Source organism: Mus pahari, chromosome 8 (assembly GCF_900095145.1).
Source record: "Mus pahari chromosome 8, PAHARI_EIJ_v1.1, whole genome shotgun sequence".
Classification (NCBI taxonomy): Eukaryota; Metazoa; Chordata; class Mammalia; order Rodentia; family Muridae; genus Mus; species Mus pahari.
In genome coordinates, this window is record NC_034597.1 from 25284503 (window position 1) to 25298152 (window position 13650).

Genomic DNA, 13650 nt, shown 5'->3' on the forward strand with positions numbered 1-13650 from the left:
TTTGCCCTATGAGAAGAAAAGGTTATATGCCACCATCTCCCAAAACTGCAGCCTGCCCAACCCTACTGAGTCAGCGGCTCGCTCAGAGCAAGGGCTGTAGAAATAACAGACATGAGGCACCAGGGACCCAGCAACTGCTTGACTGCAAGCAGAGAGCCCTTGGATAATGCCAGTGATGTCACTGCTGGAGGTGGAAGCCAGGGCCTCCCTGCCTAGTGCTTATGTCTGGGAATGTAATAGGCAGAGTGTCTAATGGGCAGAAACCGGAGTCCATCCTCCCAGCTTATGTGTGGATATAAGGGATGGGCCAGGCAAATCCAGGGATGCCACTCAACACTTTGGCGTTCTTATAAGCTGAGAGAAACTTTCTTTTCCCGGACATACTCTCCTGTCAAGTTGTACTGGGCTCACCAAACAAGCCCAAAAACAAATGGCTCAGAGTATTGGGGGGGGGGGCACATTAGTGGCTGGACCTCCAATTCTTTTTTTTTTTTTTAAGCTGCAAAATATTTTTATTGTAAAAACAGTCAACTGAGGTTGACAATGCAAATGTTATCTCAGGACATTTCCCCTTGGTTCCTGAATTTCCAAGTTCCCAACAGCATTTCTCTGGTTTTTATGGTCCTTTCAAACATGCTTACTGACTGCATGGATATGCTGCTTTGAAACAAATACAAATCCACGTGATAGTAAAACCAGCCAAAACAAAAGGCAGGAACAAATCGTGTGCTTTTTTTCACATTTCCTACAGGGAGACCTATATAGCTCACACACTTTCAAAACTGAGCAGAAAAGTAAAATTAGTAAGTACTGTAACCACAAAGCTAAATACCAATGACTCTTCCATCCACAAGTTTGGACCTCCAATTCTTATCACCTGCAGCCTGGCTACAGTGGTGAAGCTTCTGTATTTTTGGACTGGGGACACCAATGTGGAAGGTCCACTTGCTCTAGACATCATGGACAGGCCCTTGCAGACAGCTTGGTACATGAGTCACTGACCCTTCTGGAAACTGGGCTGGATCATTGAAGTTACAAGTGTGTACAAGTCGCCCTTGGGGCTTGCATAGGGCCACTCTGCTCTTTGACCTCCCAAATAGACCTGCCCAACCCGAGGATCTGTACAGATGGGGTCACAGCCCCACGGGTACTCACACATGTCCTACTGGCAACGTATAAACGGTTATGCAGGAAGTTTTTTCCATTGTCCAGGCTGAGATGAATATGGATCGCTCTAACACAGAGACAGACACTGAGAAACAGCCTGGTGACAAGGACCTTGGGCTTGACTCAAGGGATAACCCCAGTTCTTCCCACGCTTATACTAAAATTCGGGCACTCTGAAATAGCGGAGAGTGGATCTGTGGGTAACGAGAGCTCATTTCCAAGGAACTAGGAATGAACCTCTGCAATGACAGTGAAGGGCTGCAGATTAGACCATGAGAGAGGCACATACATCATATGACCTTTGAGACAATGAGCTAAGGCACTGGGGAGGTGTGCATAGTGTCACCATGCTGACTTGTACCAGAGAGATGGTTAGAGATCTGGTCCTCAGTCCCATCTTCTCCTGAATCTTGTCCTCAGTAAAGCCTGGATGCTGGGCACCACTAAGCAGGGACCGGGTCAGATAGGAGGATACAGGAACCCACCCACAGGCAGATAGGTGCTCTACAGCAGAGGGGACTTCTTACATCCCACACGCTATACTGTTCAACGCTGACCACTGGTCTCTTCCCTCGAGGCCTCCAAAAGGACTACTTACCTTCCTGCAGAATCTACGATTGGTCCAGGACAAGTAACAGTCGTCTTGGTTATATTGATGGGTGGGAAGTCTGGAAGAAAATGGCCAAACTACCAATGGATGTGTCACGCACGTGGCTTCTACCAGCAGAGCCGATGGTCTGAGAGATGAGCAGCAATCTCCTCCGTACCCTCTTCGATCCAAAGACTACTGCTGAGCCCCGACTCTGCTCAGTGTCCCAGAACCTAACAGCACACTAACAGGCGCCCAGCAAGACCCCTTGGACCTCAGGGTTCACCTACTGGGGCTGAGATGACTGTTCTAGTCTTAAAACCTAAGAGTACAGGTGTGTGTGTGTGTGTGCACGCGCGCGCGCGCACACACACACACACACACACACACACACACACACGGGCATACACATACATAAATACACAGAGAGAGAGAGACATGTACACACATGTGTGAGCACACACACATGGGTTGAGGAAACTCTGCTTTTAGGAGAAAATATGTGGCATTTGTGTCTTTCTGGTTCTAGCTAATTCTGCTTAATATTGTGATCTATTATCCATTCTCTTGAAAAATGACGTGACTTCATTTTTATGTTTCAGACAGAGAAAGAAGACAAAAGGAGTTTAAATAAGTGAAAAGATAAGTAGAGGAGTTGAGAAGAAAGTTATGGACAATGGAGGGAAAAAATAATGTCAGATTAGTAAAAAAGGAGGGAAAAAAACAGGAAAAATCCCTCAAAATGAGAAGACTTGAAATCAAAATTACATAAATGTAAGGAGGAAAATAAAAATTAAATCATGAAAAATATAAGCTATGAGGTTTAAAATAAAACAATGAAGTTAAAATATTACTAACATTACAGAAAAGAGAGAGAGGGGAAGAGAAAACAAAACAAAACAAAACAAAAGGACTGTCTGCAACCCTGAGACAAAAGGCTATAGGCAGGGATGCTGGGGGGAGGGGGAGACATGGCCTGCCCCCGTGGGGGAGCTCCCTAAGTGGTTATCCAGTACACAGGTACTCAGCCCTGAAGAAATGTACATGCTACACTGGGTGGGTTCAGCAGGTTGTACCCATATACATGTAACAATAACAAAAAAAGAGGAGGCTGGGAATTGGAGAGGAAATGGTTCAAAGGAAATGATTTTAAATTAAGAATAAGTTAAAAGGTTGCCCAGTAATAAAAATATATATATATAATTAGATGAATGTAGGGCAGAGAATAAAACTAAAAACAGAATACTGGTAAAAAGTGCCCATGAAGGACACTTAGCTCAGCCAGGCCTCTCTTTATCATTTGAACACACTACTTCTTTTTTTTTCTTTTTTTTTTTTAATTTATTTATTATTATTTTCTTTATTTACATTTCAAATGCTATCCCAAAAGTTCCCTATACCCCACCCCCGCCCCTGCTCCCCTACCCACCCACTCCCACTACTTGGCCCTGGCCTTCCCCTGTGCTGGGTCATATAAAGTTTATAAGACCAAGGGGCCTCTCTTCCCAATGATGGCCCATTAGGCCATCTTCTGCTACATATGCAGCTAGAGACTCGAGCTCAAGGGGTACTGGTTAGTTCATATTGTTGTTCCACCTACAGAGTTGCAACCCCCTTCAGCTCCTTGGGTACTTTCTCTAGCTCCTCCATTGGGGACCCTGTGTTCCATCCAATAGCTGACTGTGAGCATCTACTTCTGTGTTTGCCAGGCACTGGCATAGCCTCACAAGAGGCCGCTATATCAGGGTCCCTTCAGGAGAATCTTGCTGGCATGTGAACACACTACTTCTAACCACTGTGTCCAACAGGACACTTGGTAAGGACAGGGAGACTCAGCCGAGAGGACAGAAACCTTGCTTACCTTTGATAGTCATTTTTATATCATCTAAATAGAACCTGCAGATAACGTCTTCTTTACGCCTGGCAAAGTCAAAGCCGTATCCTTCAAGTACCACTGGGTTCGATTCTGTGAGGACAACAGTGAACCCTGAGGAGAGCTATATGCACGTCAGTCCTTCTGATCTAACTTTCTGAGACTCTCCACTGGCTAAAATGGCCTTCAACCAGGGAGAGTCTGTGTGTGAACCAACAACCATATTGGTTCCCACTTGCTGACAAGCCCCTCCTACAGCAGTGGGGATGCTCTGAGGCATTGACAGCAGTGTGCAGGAGATTCAGTGTAGGTGGCTAGCTGGCTGTTCCCAGGAGCCACGTAGAATTTCCTCGGCTCTTGCCCCTGCACGACCACCCCTGGGTCAGATCCAGCTTGTACACTGTGCTCTTCAGATGCCCCGGGCATCTGACACCAAGGACTTCCCTCCCTCCTCAAACTCCCTAGAACACAGGTTGACTCCGTACTAGGCGTAGGAAAACAGCCTATTCTACCTCGTTTGGGGTGCAGCCTCCTGCCTGGGCTTCCCTCCAAATAAGAGGTACCTTGTATGTGGCAGGTTTGTATAAGGTAGCCAACAGTTTAACAGGTTTATGGCTAAACAGATGCTTAACCACAAACAAAGAGGCGTATGTCTCGTCGTAAACAACTCATGTTTCCATCTGCAGTTTGCCACAGATGCCCAGACACCAAGGCCTCTGTCCACTGTGACAATCAGACACTGCAAAGACAAAGGCAGCAAGACAGGGTTCCGTCACCCAGAAGCAGAAGAAAGCTTGTAAGAAAGGAGGGCTCTTCCCTTCGCTCCTCCACACAGCAGTCTCCGCTCTCTCAAACAGTGTGGGGGAGGACAGAGGGCAGCATAGAGCCGGGAAGCAGAAGAGAATGTTAGGATTGGATTCTGTCTTTAGCACCTACATCTTCTAGGCGCTGCAGCTGTCCATACTCTACGCATTGTCTCTGATCTCACTGACAGCCCGCGTAAGCCATTTCTATCCATCAGAGGATACATTGTAGACCTTCTGATACACAGCACTTTGACCTAGGCTGAGTGTCATGGATCACAGAGTTCAGATATGATCATAGCCCTGCCTGCCCAAGCCTAGAGCAGCAGGGCTCCACAAGAGAACAAAAATGTCAGGGTCCAACTGCCTAGGCTGAAGGACACAGAATAGGGCAGGCCTCCCTGTCCTGCCTCTCTGTCATGCATGGAGACCAAGCCTGAGTGCCCCATGGTCCTGACTAGAGGGGCAGCTCTCTTCCAAGACTATACACTGCACGCTGCACACTGACAGGGGACACTGGGATGCACAGACATTGTCCTTGTCAGCGGAAGTCCTTGGTGTCAGGAATCTCCCCGTTCGGTGCAGAGCTGAAGTGAACATGTCTGGCTTTGTAGACGTTTTGCAATCACAGACACCCCTGGGTGTCTCCGGTGACATAGAGGTTATCCTGTGTTCCCAGTTCTTTCTCTTCATCCCTCAACGTGATTACTACACTGGTGTCCTCATTTTGTGAATGTTGAATGTTTGCCTTTTCTGAAAGGATCTGAGCTTCTCTGGATGATGGGTCTATCTGGGTTTCCTTGAGAGCTTTGCATTCTCTTCCTAGCTCAACAATTACATGTTTGTTATGAGATAAACAGTACTTTTATACATATTGCTACATACATGCCATACATTATATACATACATTTTTATACATACATGCCATCACAGCATGTACTTTCCAAGTGTACATTATATTATACCCAAATCTTAGTCACCTCATGCCTGCTAATCTCCCCCACACACACACATATCACAGTTACCCATATTCCAACACATATACAGCCTGTGTACGCATAATACAACCAAAATACATATCATGTATCATATGAATGACACAATATATAGAGACACATTATATAGTAACAACATAAAAACATCTACACATAGAATATATACCCATATAAGTCACACTCACACAGAACTTTATACACCACCCAGAAACTGATATGCACGCATACTCATTGTATGCAAGTCACCTGCATAACCACCAACACATGCATGCACACACAACACATTTATCTGCCTCAAGCATAATGGTCCCTGAAGCTCTTACCTCTTATACATATAATGCGTGTAATTGCAGTTTTAAGGGATGGACAGGCCTTGGACGATAACTGGAATAGAGAGAGCAGTAAATGAGGTCACGAGAATTAGCTTCAGAAATCCTGTGAGGCGTCCTGGCCCTGCCTAGGCCCATTTCACTCACTGGTATAACGAGGTCACTCAGTTGTTCAGGTTTCTTGTTTGTAAATGCATATTCATGACCGCCTGAAAGTCCTATTATCTAAAAGAGAGAAGGCATGACTCAAGTGAGCATCCAGCCAGGAGCATTTGATTTTGCCCATGGCTCAGACACTGGCTTCTGCTCACAGCCTAAGCTTTGGGAAGCAGGAAGCTCTCTCCTCATCCTACCTGGGCAAAGAGTCTCAGTCATGTTTGCCTTACTGCTGCAGTGGCCCCCTGTTGCTCACCTCCCCAGGGTAGATGAGATGACTACCTCTGGGAGGGTGTTCTTCAGCTAGGACCTAGAGGAGCACGTGGTCACCTGGACTCTTACCTGATTTCTCTCAGACTGGCCTGTACCCACACCGCAAACATATCCTCCCATTCTTCGAGTATCATTAGTCTGAGAGAGAGAGAGAACGAGAGAGAGAAAGAAAGAAATGCAGATGAACCACCAAAGCACACATGCTGCATGGAAAAGATGCAGCTGAAGACAGCAGGGCTCACCTCTTCCAGAGAATACCCATAGGCCTGATTATCCAGAGGGCCATGGAGCAAGAAGATGATCATGCTGGGGTGCTGGGCACCTGCAAGAGAGCAAGAGTGACTTGGTACTTGAGGTTTCAGGAAGTCCAGAAGAACCTCTGAAATCCCCAGCGGCTATCTGGCTCAGCACTACCCAATGCAGGCTCAGTTGTCTCAATTGCTTAGCCACTTGGGTCAGAAGCCCAGACCTAGAACCCACCATAAGGGATCCCCATAGTGAGAAGGGATTTTATTCACTATCTATTCTACAGGAGATAGGGGTTCAGGAGCAACCTACGAAGGTAGATTTGTCTGTTCCCGTGGAGATCCCCAGTCACCTATAAGCCTATCTTGAGCAACTAGAGTGTCAGGAAAAACCCTCCTGCTGACCAGTAAGGGAGGCAGAAGGTGGGGCTAACTCTGGACACAGCCCTAGAGGTGTCCTGTTGCTAACAGCGGATCCAGTACATCAGGACTATGGATCAGAAGGTGTTAGGCAAAGGACTTCACAAAAGAGAAGAATTGAAAGGGGGAAGATCTGGCAGCCATCAAGTCCTGGTTTCCACACATGGGTCACAGTTCTTCCCCTCTTTCTGTGCACAAGTCCATCTGTAGGCCAAAGATGCTCAACATGACCAAGACCCACACATAGCCAGCCATATGGGGCTTCCTACCCTTCTCAGAAACATCACAAACACAGTACTGTGTTCTTCAGGCTCAGAGAAGGGACCACCAGACCCTTTTTAGCAACTGATAAGAATTAGAAGAGCCCCAAGGATCTGCACACAGTCTTGCCAGGGAAGCCTGGCTCTGTGGTGACCCACCCAACTAAAGGGCAGGCAGCTCACCTCTTCTGTTGCCCCTTATTATCTGCTTATTTGCCTGCAAGGAAACAAAGAGAAATGGGGGACATTGTGAGACCACCCCACGGTGGTCATCCCATAAGTGGTTCTAGACCTCTATACCTTCCACAATCCTTGGTAAATGAGTTCATGTCCTGCAGTTATGGTATACTTCATTCTTTCGATACCCTTGAGGATTTCTTCTCTGAAAATAAAATATAAATAAAATAAAATATAAATAAAATGTGATTATGAAGACTATGGACAGTGATGATATGCATGGCTGGATATTAGAGTGCATGAATATTACACCATATGGTTGTCAAGAGTACATGAAGCTGAGATGAAGTCTAAGTTTCTATGGAGACCCTAGGATGTTGGTGATGACTTGTCTACTCCTAGATTGAAGAGGGTACCTGGCAAGAGGCCATATTACCCTTTCTGCCCTGGGCCTTTCTTAGTCTTGGACCCCCTGAGCACAAAGTTACCTTGAGATGGGGAAGTGGGGTGCAGGAGGACAGGAGACGTTCTTAGTCACCATCTAAGCCGACTTTCATGGGTACCCACATTCCTAACTGAAACCTTCTGTCAAGGCTACCCTCCTGATCAGCCTTTTACTCAGTGGGTAGTGCTGAAGGGGGGCATTTCCCTCTGCTTGAGCCACTGCCATGCCACAGGGCCCTGGTCTAACTCCCCACCCTCTAGTCTGCTAAAGGCAGCAGACTGTCTACTTAAATGTGAGCCCATCTGTGGAGTCCACAAACTCCCAACAGGGAAGTCTTGAACCTGGGAGTCAGGCTCTGAGGGCTGTCCATGAGGCATCTGTGTTGCTCCCTAGGCAAGAGGCAACATGGCCTGTCAGGTGCTGTTAAAAATAAAACACACTGCGGTGGGCACGGTTAGGTCTAATAGCTGGTCTTGGGTAAGAAGTGGAATATTAGGATAATCCAATGGGACAAATCTGTACAGACACAGCAAGATGACTCACAACTGACTCTAAAGTGGATTCCTGTTGGGGACAAAGAAAGCTTGCCATGAGTTGCACTCTGCGGGCATTATGCTTGGCCCAGCCCAGCCTAGGGAGTGTGAGGGCAACACCCATTATAATCAGTGGAGTCAAATCACAGCCTGCCAAACCCAGCTCAGTTCCCACCCATCTGCCTGGCCCCTGTGCCTCTCTAGGCTTTCCAACCAGAATCTTTCCCGTAGAGGTTACCTCTGCTGCCTCAAACCCATCAGGTCTCTGAACAAGCCAGATCTTCCCTGGACTCCTAGAGCCAGCACTCTTGTTTCCTTTTTCCAGCTGAACCACACAGCTGTCATCCCCACAGGCCTGGGATATGTTCTCCTTCATACACTGTTCCTCGCTTTTCTCCTAGGCCCCAGACAGAGGCTTCCTAGACCTCTGCACATCCCTAATCCTTAATGTCTGTGCCTTTCTCTCTCTTCTTCTCACTCTGTATGAATTTCCAGGCCAGGCATCCAAAGCTCTTCCTCCCAGATAGTCAGAAGCTCCCAATATCCTTTCTCTGGTACTCTGGGGACAAATGGGTCACCTCCCTCTATGGGTAACTGCTCCACTTATCTGCCTGTAGTATAAAGGCCAGCCTTGGACTCAGTGTTCCCACCCTGGGATGCCTTTTTCCCAGAGTGGGCCTCAGCTGCTATTCCCTGGACCCCGGAACCTCCTGGTTCCCAGCAATCTTCCTGTCCACTGACCTAAACAGAGGATGATCTAGTCCAATAGGCTTCACACAAGCCATGGTTGTGTAAGAGATCCACATCCGCTCCACCACCCTCCTCAGTCTCATGTGTGGTCATAGCCAGGTCCCAGAGTGGTTCAAAAGTGGTGGAAGGAAGGCGGACAAGCAAGAAGTTAGAAATCTTCTGGAAGCACAAGGTTATGAGTTCCAGTGGAGTGGGAAGTCAGGAATTTAAGGGTTTGGTAGGCTGTGCTATATATCAGGATATAGGCATGGGGTAACCAGCCACTGTGAACTCCTGAGGGAGCCCTCATGGAGGTCTCTGCAAGCCCTCAGTTCCAGGGAGGCCTGGAACACTAGGTCTGAGTTAGCTTTCAAATGAACACTTACCTGTCCCCAGTGATGGGTAAGATGACGTTGCCCTTACAGGAGTAGGTGATGATAGACACTCGCAGATCCTGGCTGGGAGGAAACAGGTGTTTGAGAAGCCACAGCCACCACCACAACAGGACATCATCCAGATATCCAGGAGGGAACTCAAATAAGATTCTCTTTTCCCTAGTCTCCACCCTTCCACTTTGAGGCCTTATCTAGTAGGCATGGAGACTTGGGATAAATGTCCTGAAAAATTCTGTACCCTGTGGCAATGTGGTCCCTGGGAAAAAGAAGCAGCCAGTTCAACCCCCTACTCCATTCTTGTTCTCAAACACATACACACCTACATATGCTTACAGTCATACATGCATACACTCTTACACACACGCGCACACACACACACTAAGCAAGCAAGAAAACTCCATAAGAGCCTCCCTCTTCATCTCTTGTCTACTGCAAATTTCTCAGCAGCTCAGCTCAGCTCTGAGGAGTTGTTCTTCCTCCAGCCTCCCCTTCTCCCCATTCACTGCTCTCTCCCACAGGACCCTGGAAAACCCATTCAGTATCCCATTCTGAACTCACCAGTAGCCCATCTCTACTTCCAGACTCAGCTGGGTCTTAATCTTGATCTGGTTCCTCTAATCTCCCCAAAACTTTCATGCCCCCCCCATAGCTCACATTGGAAAATTTAAGATCCTTGGCCCTAAAACCTTGTCCCCAAGCTGACTGGCCCTCCCCTGAGTTACACTCACTTACTAGAGTCGGAGAACACCCACTTTTTTGACGGCCCTAATGGCTGTGCCGTACCTAGCCTTTCTTTACTGTTGCACATTCCACTGGGAACTCCCCTGACCCCATCCTTTCTTTCCTGCATCCTTCCGTGGTTTGTTGCCTGTCCTTTTCTTTTGACCCCAAGAACTCTGTAACTAAGTGCTAGTTCTGAGTTACTGGTCTCCCTATCCTCCAGGCCTTCAAGCCTGGGGGGCTCCTGGAAGATGAATTCTGTCTGTACTACACCTAGCTCCCAGCAGGAGCAACCAATGCTGCAGACATCTCCATGGAACAGGTATGCTGCGTCCTCTCTCCTGCTCAGCACACCAGCCTGGGTCTGTGTTCCCTCTATAAGGAACTCTTGCGCCTACCAAATCCAAGATATATCTCCTCTGTGTGACAGGACATGGCCCCCTCCATCACAAAGGAGCCTGCAGTATCAAGGCGTACTTTGATAACCTCGTCACCATGTCCAGCACAAACTTGTGAACGTGTGGCCAGCCATACAGCATGTGAGCAGACCTGAAGACAAAGAAGATATCCATCAGTAGATATGGGGTTCCAGTAGACCTGCCCACTTTCTACCTTCCCAGCCTTCCATCAGCTTCCTTCACATGCCCCTCTACATCATTAGTACTGACCACACTAGAACAGCATGAGACGTAACTTTCTTCATGGCCAGCAATGGGCAGAGGGTGGCTTAACAGATCCATTTGTTAGAAATGAACAGATCCCATGAAAAGACATTTAGAAGCTCATTAGTGTGTCTGGCTGACCATACCAAGGTAGGGACTGTGTAGTCTTGAAATAGGAAAGGATCTTGTTTGAAAAAGCATGAGTGCTTATATGTAGCCTCTCTGGGTTCTCCACTTGCCTTTGGTTTTCCATTTCCAGCCCTACTTCTCACTTAATACTACTGCTATAAGAATCCTTGTGACCCGTAATCCAGACCCAGAAGATGGCTCAGGCCTGAGCTGTATTATCTTTGTTGTACTTAGGAGTTTTTAAACATCAGATTGGCCCCAACATATGTGGATCCTTTTTCATGCCTGTGTGCCACCTGGACTCGTTTCTCATGACCCATTTCCAAATTCCCTCACGCTTCCTAGCATTCACAAAAGCGGCATTTTTCTCTGGGAGGTGGGTCTTTAGCTGCAGTTGGTGGGCTCGAAGGCTATTTTGGACCCCCACCTTCTGACTAGCCTATGGAAGTCAGCCGTCTTGAGCCAAGAAGGATTCCTCCAGCAGATGTTGCCAAAAGAGGACAAATGAAGGCCCAGCCATTTCTATCATGACATCGTATTTCCCAATCCACATGTGAGCTGTGGGATCTTCCAGCTCTGACTCTCGAGGCCCTACCTCCATGTTTCCCCCCCTCTCAGTAAGTCCCTGAATGGAAAGCAAGCGGGGGAAGAAAGTTGGCAACTTCCAGCTCACAAATCAGGATCCGTATCTGACCCACATCCCAGAAATAATGACCTCTGCAATCACACACACCTTTGTTGGTCTTCACACCAAGGAAGAGACAAGAAGCACTTCAGGTGTGGAGGGAGAGGGGATATTGCTCAGCAGTGATCTGTGCTTTCTGAAATCTGAATGATGGTATGGAGGGAATCTGAAGCCATCATGTCCTCTGGGTTTTGTTGTCTCCTGTGTTTTTGGATGCTGTGCGAGTCAGGAGACAGGTCCTAATGTTGACCTTCAGTGTGAGCATTGTGCCCATGAATGTGACCTTCCTGGAGGTTATGCTCATATGTGTAATTGTCATTGAGTCAGACACTTTTCTTGCTGCTGTGTCAAAATATCTGGCAAAAAGAAAAATAACTTACAGAAAGAAAAATGTATTTTGGCTCACAGCCTGAGAGTACAGTATAACACAGTGGGCAAGTCACAGAAGTAGGGACTTGAGGCAGTTAGACCTATTGCATCTATCGTCAAATAGAAAAGAGACTGAGACGCCAGCCTATGGGTCTTCCCACCTCAGTTAACCCAGCATAGAAATCCTCTCATATATGTGTCCAGAAATGTGTCTCCTAAGCAACCCTAGATCCTGTCAAGCTGATAGTGTTAACCATCGTAAGACCACCCCTTGTTTCCAAAACACATTACATCTTAACCTGTAACTTCCACCCCTACCCCTTGCCTTGCCAGCTCATGGCTATCCCAGAATGCAAAATGTGTTCAGGCTAATTTCAAAACTCCTATAGGTTTTTAACAGTTCCAACACTACTCAAAAGTACAGGTGTGTAATCTTTTCAGAGACTAAGGCAATGAGCTCCAATAACATATAAAAGCAAATCACATGTTTCTAACACGCGCAGAGTAAGTAAGGATTTGCTCTTGCATAAAGGAGGAATGGGGACACAACAAGAAAAAAAAATCAGACTTAAAGCAAAGCCGAAACCAAGCAGGGCAAATATCGTTGTCAGCTTCTGGGGTCTTAGAGTCTTGGAACCATCTCCCCTGGGTATCCGTGCCCTACTAGCTCTGCCCTCTGCAACACACATGGCCTCTCTTTGGAATCTAAGCCATGTCTTCAACTTTTCTCAGCATATGCCCCTTGGTTTGGCCATTACCAGCATCCTAGGGTCTTCACTGAGACATAGACTTCGTCTTCTCAGCTTCGTGTACTCCACATACTGTCTGGACTCAATGGCTTTCTAGAACTATGGAGCCATGACCTGTAACCCCACTCCCCAAATCTTGCGTCTTTTGTGCCTACAAAATGGCACTACACAAATGAGGCAGCCAAGTTCTGTTGCTTGGGATGAGAGCTTGCTCCTTTAGGCTTGCTCCATCAGTCTTTGTGTGCTGGTCCTAGGTTAGCACTCTACTAAGTGGTTGTTTTTCTGCAGGGAGCTACTTCAGTGGCAATGTCAGTCCAGACTCTGCCTTTTTGATAAATTGGTATTTTCAGAGGACCAGGTTTTGCTGGATAGGGTCTTGCCCTTGGGCATCCTTCCTATTGTTTCAGTACAGAGCAGAAGGTTTTTGTTTAAAGATACTGGTATTTATAATGATTGTTATCTCAGAACTCATCTTGTGTGCAACGTTACACTCTCTCCTTCCCCCACAAGCCACATTCCTGTTTTGTATCTTGCTGCTCATTTGTTTGTTTCTCTGTATCTCACTGGAGACCTGGGTAAGAGCATCAAGCAAGGTGGTACAGCTTACATGCTACACTATCTTATCTTGAAAATCTTGAAATTTCTTCCACCAAACAAATTAGTCCTTTCCTTTTTTTTTTAATAAGGTCTCGTGTATCCTAGGCTGTCTAACTTGTCTTATAGCTGAGAACGACCTCAAACATGTAATCTTACCTCTATTTCCTAAGTATTGGGATTATAGGTATGCACCACCAAGTCCAGTTTATGCAGTTCTGGGCAAGTCAAGAACTCTACATTCCCAGTCCAGCTAAACAATTTTTCTCACTCTAATACCTAGAACAAGCACAATGCAACTATATTCCTTCCCAGAATAGGCCATGAGTGATATCTAGCCAGACTGCAGAGTC